Source organism: Ananas comosus, unplaced genomic scaffold, assembly GCF_001540865.1.
Source record: "Ananas comosus cultivar F153 unplaced genomic scaffold, ASM154086v1, whole genome shotgun sequence".
Classification (NCBI taxonomy): Eukaryota; Viridiplantae; Streptophyta; class Magnoliopsida; order Poales; family Bromeliaceae; genus Ananas; species Ananas comosus.
In genome coordinates this window covers 1-9,497 of record NW_017890638.1, presented here as the reverse complement: position 1 = coordinate 9,497, position 9,497 = coordinate 1, and the positions used below count along the sequence as shown (strand labels likewise).

Sequence of the window (9,497 nt, the reverse complement as noted above, 5' to 3'; positions counted from 1 at the left end):
CTGAATTATCACTGAGAGGTCGATGGTGACAAATCGGATTTTCCGCAAAAGTCCCTATATTTTATGTACCGAAATGCGTGAAACAGAACGTGGGGGTGCGCTCGCGCGTTTTACCCATGCTGTGAGGGACTTCACTAGAAATGGTGAGTTTTCGGGGACTTGTGCGCAAAGTCGCCCTCGTTTATATACATATTTTAGGGTTTCTTCATGGAAAACCCTAACCGAAGCTGCCTTAGCACCCTCAGCTCATGCCCAGCCGCCTCAGCTCGACCTGTGCCCTAACCACGCTCACATCCAGCCGCCGGCGTGCAACTCTGGCCGCCGGAAAAGCCGAGTTTGCTCTTTTTCCACCTTCCTCTCCACCTAGCCTCTTCAATCTCTGTTCGAGATCAACCCTGAGGGATCTACACTCTCAAGCGCCCTCCCCTGGCCGTGGCCCAGCCTCCGGCGACTCCCCTCGTCGCCGTCGTCGTCCCAGCGCACCGCCGCCGCCACTTTGGGACGACCGGGACGCCCTCCCTCGGAGCCCCGGCGACCTCCGCCGCCGGCCCCACCGCCAGCGCACGCCGCCGGAGCCGCCCCAGCTCCTTGCGGCCACCTGCAATCACAAAGGCCGAGCTTGGGTTATCTTTGCATCCGCGCGCCACCACCGCTCCCTATCGGCCGCGCCGCCCTCCGGCGACCTCGCGCGCGCCTCCCCGCCGTCCACGCACGCCGCCGGCCGCCGCCCGAGCTCTCTGCGGCCGTCCTGAGCGCGTGCAGGCCTAGCTTGGACCAGTACGGCTTTCGAGCGCCGCCGCCGCCCACCGTCGGGAGCACCACCTCCCCCTCGGCCTCCGGCATCGAACCATCGCCGCCCCGAGCTCCTCCGGCCGCCGCTTCACCGCCGGCGCCCTTGAACCCGAGAGGAACTTAGCGGACTTGATCTCCGCCGCCGCGCCTCCGGCCACCTCCCGCCGCCGGCCGACTGGTGCCCCGGACCCACCAACCGGCCGCACCCTCCCCTGGCCGGACCGCCCGCCGTCCGGCTGTCGGCGACCAACCCTAGCTCCCTCTGGTCTGGTAAGCTGAAATTTAAATTACAGCACTCAGTTTAAGGGTTCCGGTCACCTCTCAGGCGATCCGAAGTCACCCCGATGAATGTGGAAGTGAGCACGATCATCCTCGTTTTGTGCCGAACATCGTGCTCACCTCCGTTGGGGTCAACGATGCCCTGGTTTGCGAGTTTGACGCAATGTAAGCGCTGTGCGCACTGTTTCGCTGAGGTTCGTGTCGCTCGTGCGCGTGCCACAGTGGCCGGCAGTGCTCCAAAAGGTGAGCACGGCCTCCAGCACGCTGAGACCTGTCAGCGGGTGTCTCGGCTTCATTGATTCACTTCTGATTTGTGCAGACGGACCATAAAAGCGCCGAAATCGCATGAAATAATGCGATTTCGAATAATCGGGAGGGATTTTATGTATTTTGGGTTGTTGCGGCTGCTGTTGGCAGCATGGGTGAGCGGTGGGTGACCTCTGGACTGATTGTCCAAGGCCCCAGACCTTTGCGAAGATCGAAAATACATTTCCGGCGCGTTTCTCGGCGAAATCCGCCGACGAAATGCGGGTTCGGTTCGGAATTATCCCGACGGTGCTTCGTGAGCTATTGTGTAGTCACTGAGCCTTGTTGGCTGGTCACTCGCGTTATTTCGAGAGTTCAAAAATGACGGGTGAGGGACAGTAGGTTCCGGTGTCGAATTAGACACTTCCGGGAACTCGAATCGAAACGATTATTCGACGATAATTGTTTCGACGTGAGGAGTTGTGTTCACTGCCATGATGCACGATTATTTATGTTTAGTGGCAGCAGGTGACTCGTAGCTCGAGTCGGTATGTTCCGGGACAGTTCGTGGGTCCCGGCGGAGTCCCCGTACTATTACGGGACTTCCGGCGTATTACGGCGATCGGTTTGGGAAATCGATCTCCATGGGTTTGCTTGTAGGTTGTGGATTTAGTGGTTATTAGCTATGGGTTAGACACTAACCGGCTGGACCTTCCTTAGGTCGGTTGACTTTCTTTCGCAGTCAGTGAGACAGCGCGACATTCGTACAGGTGGGTACTTCGATCCGAAGTCGGGTACAGTGGTGCACGCTCGGTGACATTTCTTCTATCCTGTTCTCCCTGTTGTTATTATCGTATTATATATTGGCTTGCATCCCTGTTGTTTCTATTATACTTACTCATATGTTTCTTTGCTTAGTATCATGTGTAGGAGTAGAGTAGTTTATCATATGTGATACCAGTGCCTGAGTGGTCGGTTCTCGTACGTACTTCGTTTCGGTGACCTGATTGGTCGGGTCTCGCACTTCGTTCGTGACCTAGTTGATCGGTGCTTTTATCTCATATCTGTTGACTCTGGTTGGTCGGTTGTTGCATTATGTACTGGATTAGTCAGTTCTACTATTTGGTATATTTGTACCTGTCTGTCAGTTCGTGAGTCCTGTCGTTGATGACCTATGAGGTCGTGTACCCTGAGGGTTGGATTGTTGGCTAGTGGGTCGACGGTAATTCAGGATTCTAGTGATATACTCGGGTGACCTATTCGTTGGTTCGTCGTGCATATATGTTAGTTGACTTTAGTATCGTGTTGTATACCTTCGTAGGATGTGAGGTTGTTCCATTCTAGTTGACCTGAGTGGTCGGTTTCTTGTGCTTCTATATAGTCTACGACCTATTGGTCGGTTTGCCCGAGGGGCGGTGATTGTCGGCTGGTTGCCGACAGTTGGCTATTGATCATATCTGCATTGATCGCCACAGCTCGGTGCATTTTCACGTACACCGGCGGTCTGATCCACCGCAGGGGGTGTTCTTTTCCGGAAAAGTGGTCGTAACATCCGACCCGTGAGCTCAGCGGTGTTCTCTTTGTGCTAGGGTTACATGCCAGGTGCGAGCAGGTAGTTGGGCTTTTGCCTGAGGTCTTAGACCGATACGGCGGTTTAGATTGGGTATTTTGGACTTCTTGTCCGGTTGACGCATATAGCTTATAGTAACGGTTGTGTGCTTGTGTACCTTCAGTTCTTTCGGTACATTGTCTTGCTACTATAGTTTTGTTGCATGTACACATTCAGTCGTTCATTCAGTAGCGGTAGATGTACTTTCATTTATATATATCTCTCTTTCTTTTATTATTGTTGCTACTGTATCCACTGACCCGTATTATTGTATAGCTCTTCCCGAGCGGTGCAGTACTTCTCGCTTCGTCGGCTTGCGTACCCACTGGGAGGGGAGACTGTTTACATGTCTCACCTCCCCCACCATTTTTCAGGTATTGCGGGCGGTGAGGTTGAGACGAGACGTGAGACACGTTCGTAGCGGACGATAGAGCTCCTGACCCGTTTGTGCAGTCTAGTTACTACCTTCGTTATTTATGTTGATTATGACTTAGACATCTATATGGTTCAGTATTTCATTATGTTAAAATATTCAAGATTTTAGTTGGCTTTCCGAATGAGACAAGGATTTCTAGATTTGTAAATAAAAGTTTTCTACCCTCGTGGTAGCATTTTTAAAAGATAAAAGTTTTCGCGTAGGGAATAGTTTTCAAAAGATTTTTGTGGATTTTTGGTTTAACAATTGAATTGATACTGTGATGTGAATGGTGAATGTATAAATGTATAGTTATCTCTATATTCATTTAGTTTTGTTGTATCCTGTTTGTCCTTGTGTGACGCGTGCAAATACAGGGGAGACTCTGTCCGTCTGTGAACATGGATTCCCTGTATTTGTAGCGGATCTGGCATACTCTGGGGTCAGATTTTCAAAAAAAAAATTAGACGCTTTCCCGCTGTGTTTCAAACAAAAAGGGACCCCAGGGCATGACATGTTAGCGATTAATGTACTTTGGACATTGTTAAATACAGATGGTAGAACAAAAGACAATGTAAAGTCTCGTCTTGATATGCAGCTTATGGGCATTAGAGAGTCACTACATTTAAGGCAAAATGGAAGTAAAACTATAGTTCCTTCAGCATGCTTTTCACTTTCTACCGAAGAAAAAAATATTTTTTTGAAGTTACTAAAGTCTATCAAAGTTCCTGATGGATATGCTGCAAATATTTCAAAATGCGTGCATTTAAAAGATCGTAAGATTATAGGACTAAAAAGTCATGACAATCACATATTGATACAACAACAACTTCCCTTAGCTCTTCGGAGTATTTTGCCAAAAAATGTAAGCTGTGCACTCATGGAATTAAGTGGTTTCTTTAGAGAGCTATGTTCCAAATCTCTTAAAGGGAAGGAACTTCAAACATTAGACTCTCGTATAGTCTTGACACTTTGTAAATCGGAAAGGATCTTCCCACCCATCCTTTTTTGATATTATGGTTCATTTGCCAATACATCTTGCTTATGAGGCTAGGATAGCAGGACCAGTACAATATCGATGGATGTACCCAATTGAAAGGTAATTAGATATTTTGAATAGCTTATATGGTGTGTGTCTCTATATATTCATATGTATATATACTGTATGCATATAAATGTATGAATGTATGTATGTATGTATATATGTACATATATACATATATACATATATATGTACATATATAAATGGAAAAAAAAAATGGCTAATTCATGAATTGAATAAAACGGCCCTTTTAACTCAGCGGTAGAGTAACGCCATGGTAAGGCGTAAGTCATCGGTTCAAATCCGATAAAGGGCTTTTTTTTTCCACTAAACTCAAGTTTTAGCCTTCGTTTTTCAGCGGAAAATATCTCTATTATTTTTTCTAAAAAGAAAAGGATAACCACCATTATAATGAATTCTGATTATTCTGACTTATAGTTAAGTTAGGAAGTTGAACATTTATTGATTAGCAAAATGACTAATTTCACGTATTAGGAGTAGTCCACCTGTAGTGACATAGTAGTCCTCCTCATGTCTCATTATTCACAAATTTTTTGTCCTGGGAAATAACAGAAATATTCTATAATACTCTATATATCCAATTCCTATTATTAATCGACAAACCAAGGTGTTCTTATTTCTCCAATGTTCTTATCACACCCACTATCAAATTCTAAATAAAGAAAAGGTAAGTGGACCTGACCCATTGAATGATGACTATATCAGCTATTCTGATATTTAAATTCGATATAGATGAAATTGTATAAGCAGATTTCTTTTTATTTCCTTAGACCACGCAAAGCAAGAATAAATCGATATTTATGATTTAACCTTCTTGTTACTGGGTGCTCCATAGGAATAAATCGCTATTTTTTTCTTCTACAAAGTTTATTTCGAAAATCTATTTTTCAATATCTTTCCTTGATTTCAGAATCAGATATTGTTTTGTTCTTCCGCCAATGCAATAGAGAACGAATGCGAGAAAAGGACTTTCATTTCCAGTCTACCATTATTTAATATTTCATTTTGTGGCAGGAAAAAATAGGAAATTTTCTTTTATTTTGGTTTGACCCGTTAAAAGATATACTCTGAAATATGAGTCATAGGACAATTCAGGATTCAAATGGTTATCAAAAAAATGGTTATATAGTATAAGGACTAATCGAATCGAGCTCATGGATTTCCCATGGATTTACCTAGGTTGGTTTGTCTTATGATTGGATCCAATATGAAAAAAAAAAAAGATTTGTAATTCGGAACATTGTAAAGGGGATTGCAACGAGAAATCGGCAAAGTAAATCGAACTAGCGTATGCCTTGGTGAAATGATATGACGGTGTCGAAAGGGGTTGAAGTAATTGAATGGGGGATCATATGACTATAAGCTTGTAGGATTTACAAGAAGAAAATGATCCTTATTTAGATATTATGGATGACTGGTTGACGGATGGACGTTTCGATTTTTGTAGGGCTGCGTCCGTATTGCCGTCTTTACCTTGCTGACTTATTTGCTCTTAGGAGTTGGTTTACGTAAACTTTTGTATACTCATGTAATCCATGATTGTGTCCATTGGTTGTTTCCTATTTATGATGAAAGAAAGGTTGCATTTATATAAACGCAAATGCAGTTTCACTCCTGCATAATAGTTTAGCCATTACTTGTGGGGCTGGCCGGGTAATAGGGCCTGTAGGACAAAGGAGATTTTACTCTAGTTGGCGTTGTGTTAGCGGGTCTATGGAGCTTTTGTCGCTCTCCATGGTGCTTTCGGACTAATAGGTTTCGTGTTACGTCAATTCGACTTGCTCGATTGTTCAATTGCGACCTTAATAATGACAATGCATTCTCTGTCCATCGCTGTTTTGTTTCGATTCCGATTTATCACGCGTGTCAATCTGGTTGGTGGCTTTGCGCCCAGTTTTGGGGGGGGGCTGGTTTATGTCTATGTCTCTCTTCCCGATAATCACTCCTTTCTCTCCAACGCCATTTAATAATTGGATGGGTTCGCCCCAACGTTTTGTCCTATTGTTCATTATCGGATTTGTGTGTATGTTTGCCGGTTCAGAATTTTTTTTTGTTATTGTTATGTGTATGCTTAGCTCTCTCTGTGTGCGCTATTACTATGCGGTGTACAGTGAGAAAACACTGTATCGAAGTGTGACGGTGCCATCTTCTGACTTTAATAAACCAAACGAAAACTAAGACCGACAATGTATATCATATTGGACTTGCGTGACCGCTTTGGTCACAAATCTTTTGGTGTCCTTGCATAATCAATACAACTTGTTTGTCACTTTCTTATTGTTATTTGCCTTTAATAGTGTGAGCGGGGGTGGGGATGGATGAAGGGGCTATGTGGGGGGTGGTCGGGTCGCGTGGTGCGTGGACATAGAGTGCTGGATTGACTGTGCGGTTTGCGCCAGAAAAATACCGGTGCAGCGGTAAGTCGGAAAGTGTGAGAAGTGTTTCCAGACTTTCTACACCAAAATACTTCTTCCTCTCAACAGTCGAAGTATCGTGCTCTGGGACTCGGCGGGGCCCTCAGGAATCTAAGAGCCTCATGAACACCCGGGTATGATATCCTGAGGAGGTAATAACACGTGGAAACGCGCTTTTAATGGAACTTGCTTTAGATGGTCGTGACAAGCACTCGCTCTCCAAGAGTGAGGGCCAGGTAGCCAGATTAAAATCAATTTGTACAAAAAGAATTACTAGGGAAGATTGGTGAGTTTCTTACGTCTCCCATGCGTTTAATTTTCTTCAAATGGAAAAAATATTTTTCTGGACAAAAAAAAGGGGGACAGAGGTTGTGGAGAGTAAGATATTTTTCTTTTTTTTTTTTTATTTCTCTGGCTCAAGTGATCCTTTTTTGATATGTTTGTTTCTATCTTGTCAGAAAAAAAATTATTTAAAGTATTCGTCTATGCTTAATTTCTGTGGGTTTTTTTTCGCCTTTGGCCAGGGGAGGGGGTGGGCGGTTTTCGTGTTTTTTTTAGGGTTTGTCAGAGAAAATATTTTTTTCCACAGCAGTTGTTTTGGGGTTTATGTGGTTGATATTGCGTAAAGATGGGATTGTAGTGTGAGTGTGTGAGTACTAGTGTGCCCGGTTTGTGGGCGCCATTTGTTGGTGTGTGTGTGTAGTGTCCTGTGGTGTGTGCTGTATGTATATTTTTCTTTCATACTTTTGTGGTGGGTGTGGTGTGAGTGTATTATCATTGAGTTTTGTCGTCGTGCGAGTCTTAGTGCTTTTGGCCGGTATCTCTCTTATCATGGCGCGTGTCGTGCTCGATGTTTACTGCTTGAAGTCTTTTCGCATTCTGTCGGTTAGTGTAGGGAAAGATGAAAATAAAATGTACGTACAATTTTGGTTTCGGTATGGGCCGGGAGGGTGTTGTGTCCCCCATCCCCAAAAAAAACAAAAATTGTAATAAAAGGGGGGAGGCGGGGGGCGGGGGAAAAAAATGCCCCAACAAAAAAAAAAAACCCCTAACTTGTATTAAAATAAAAACAAAACCCCTTGGATTGATAGCCCTTTAACGTAAAAAAAACAATTGGGGCGCTTTTTTTGTTTTTCTTTCGGGGGGCCCCCCCCCCCCCCCCCCTGTTGTATTCAGTCAGGGGGAAAATTTTTCAGGAAAAAATTTTCAAGTGGGGGGGGGAGAAACGGGCCCAGACGGGGGGGGGGAAAAAAAAAACCCCCAACTGGGGGGGGGAAGCGGGGGGATTTTTTAAAATTCCCCACCTGTAAAAAAAAAAAGCGAGGGCTGGCGCAACAAAAAAAGAAAAAAAAAAAATTCCAGGGGGCTTTTTTTTTTATTTTTGGGCGGGCGGGGATAAAGAAAAAAAATTCAGGTCTTTAATTAGGTGGGAGCAAAAATCCTTTTTTTTGGGGAACTTTTTTTTGATTTCTTTTTTTTTTGCCCCCAAAGGGATATATGCGGGGGGGGCTTTGTTTTCGTGTGTGGTTGCTGGTTTTGGTTTGGCGCGCGCGTTGGCCCGGGGAACAAAAGACTAACGGATTTCCTTTTTTTTGCTTAAAAAAAAAAAAAAAAAAAACCCCTTTTTGGGTTTTCGAAGAAATTTTTTATTTGTTTTTATTGCTTTTTTTTTTCCTTGTTCCTTTCTGCCGCTTTTTTTTTTTTGGGCCAAATTTTTGAAATGCTCTCCCAGCTTTTTTCCAAAAAAAAAAAAAAACCCAAAAAAAACCAAAAAAAAAAAAACCCGCGGGGCCGGGGCGGCTCGGTGGCCTTTTCCAAAAACCGCGCCGGCGGGTAGGGCGGGGGGGGGGCGCAAACGGTAAAAAAAAGCTTTTATTTTCCCTTTGGAGAGAATTTCGCCTACAGGGAATCCGAGGGGGGGGTGTTGGGCGGTATGGGCCGCCGGCGGAAAAAAATTTGTCCCCAAGAAGGGGGAAAAAGGCGGTTTTAAAAATGTTTCGAAAAAAAAAAAGAGGTGGCGAAAATCTCGGGGGGGCGTCCCGCGGTCGCCCCCAGAAAAACGGCGCGTTTTCGGCGGGGCCCCATTTTTTGTCTTTCTTTTTTTGGAAAAAAATGGAATAAAAGAAAAACGTTTTGTTTTACCGCCCTCAACCTAGACGTGAAAAAAAACAAGAAAACCCAAATTACCCAAAAATTTTCAGAGGCGGGGGGGGGGGGAGGGGAAAAGCGCCGGGGGCGGCAAAAAATTTTTTCTTTTTTTTCAAAAAGGTTTTTTTTGTTTTATATTTTTATCAAATTTTTTCAAAACCCCTTTTTAAGAGGCCGCCTTTTTTATTTATTTTTTTGTGGGCCCCCCCCAAAAAAATAAGTTTAAAAAACTCCCCGTTAGTTTTTTTTGTATTATGTTTAAAAAAAAATTAAAAAAAAAAAAACCCCCCCCCACTTTTTTTGGGATTCAGAAGGCCCCCCTAAAAATTTTTAAAAAACATTTTTTAAAGCAAAAGAACTTTTTGTTAAAACTTTTTTTAAAAAAAACAAGTATAACCAAAAATTTTTTTTTATTTAAAAAGGCCTTTTTTATTTCCGGCGCTAGTATTTTCCCCAATTTAACAAAAGGGTGATTCACGTAATTTTTTTCTCTCGCTAGGTGCTTTATTTGGTATCAAGCTCTATATTTTG

At 43.9% G+C, this 9,497-nt stretch overlaps 1 non-coding gene across 1 annotated transcript; it reads left to right on the top strand.

The window, feature by feature from the left end:
• Positions 1–4,627: 4,627 nt before the first annotated feature.
• Positions 4,628–4,699, top strand: TRNAT-GGU. The gene has a single exon. It is a non-coding gene; the product is annotated as a tRNA-Thr (tRNA).
• The last annotated feature ends 4,798 nt before the right edge of the window (positions 4,700–9,497 follow it).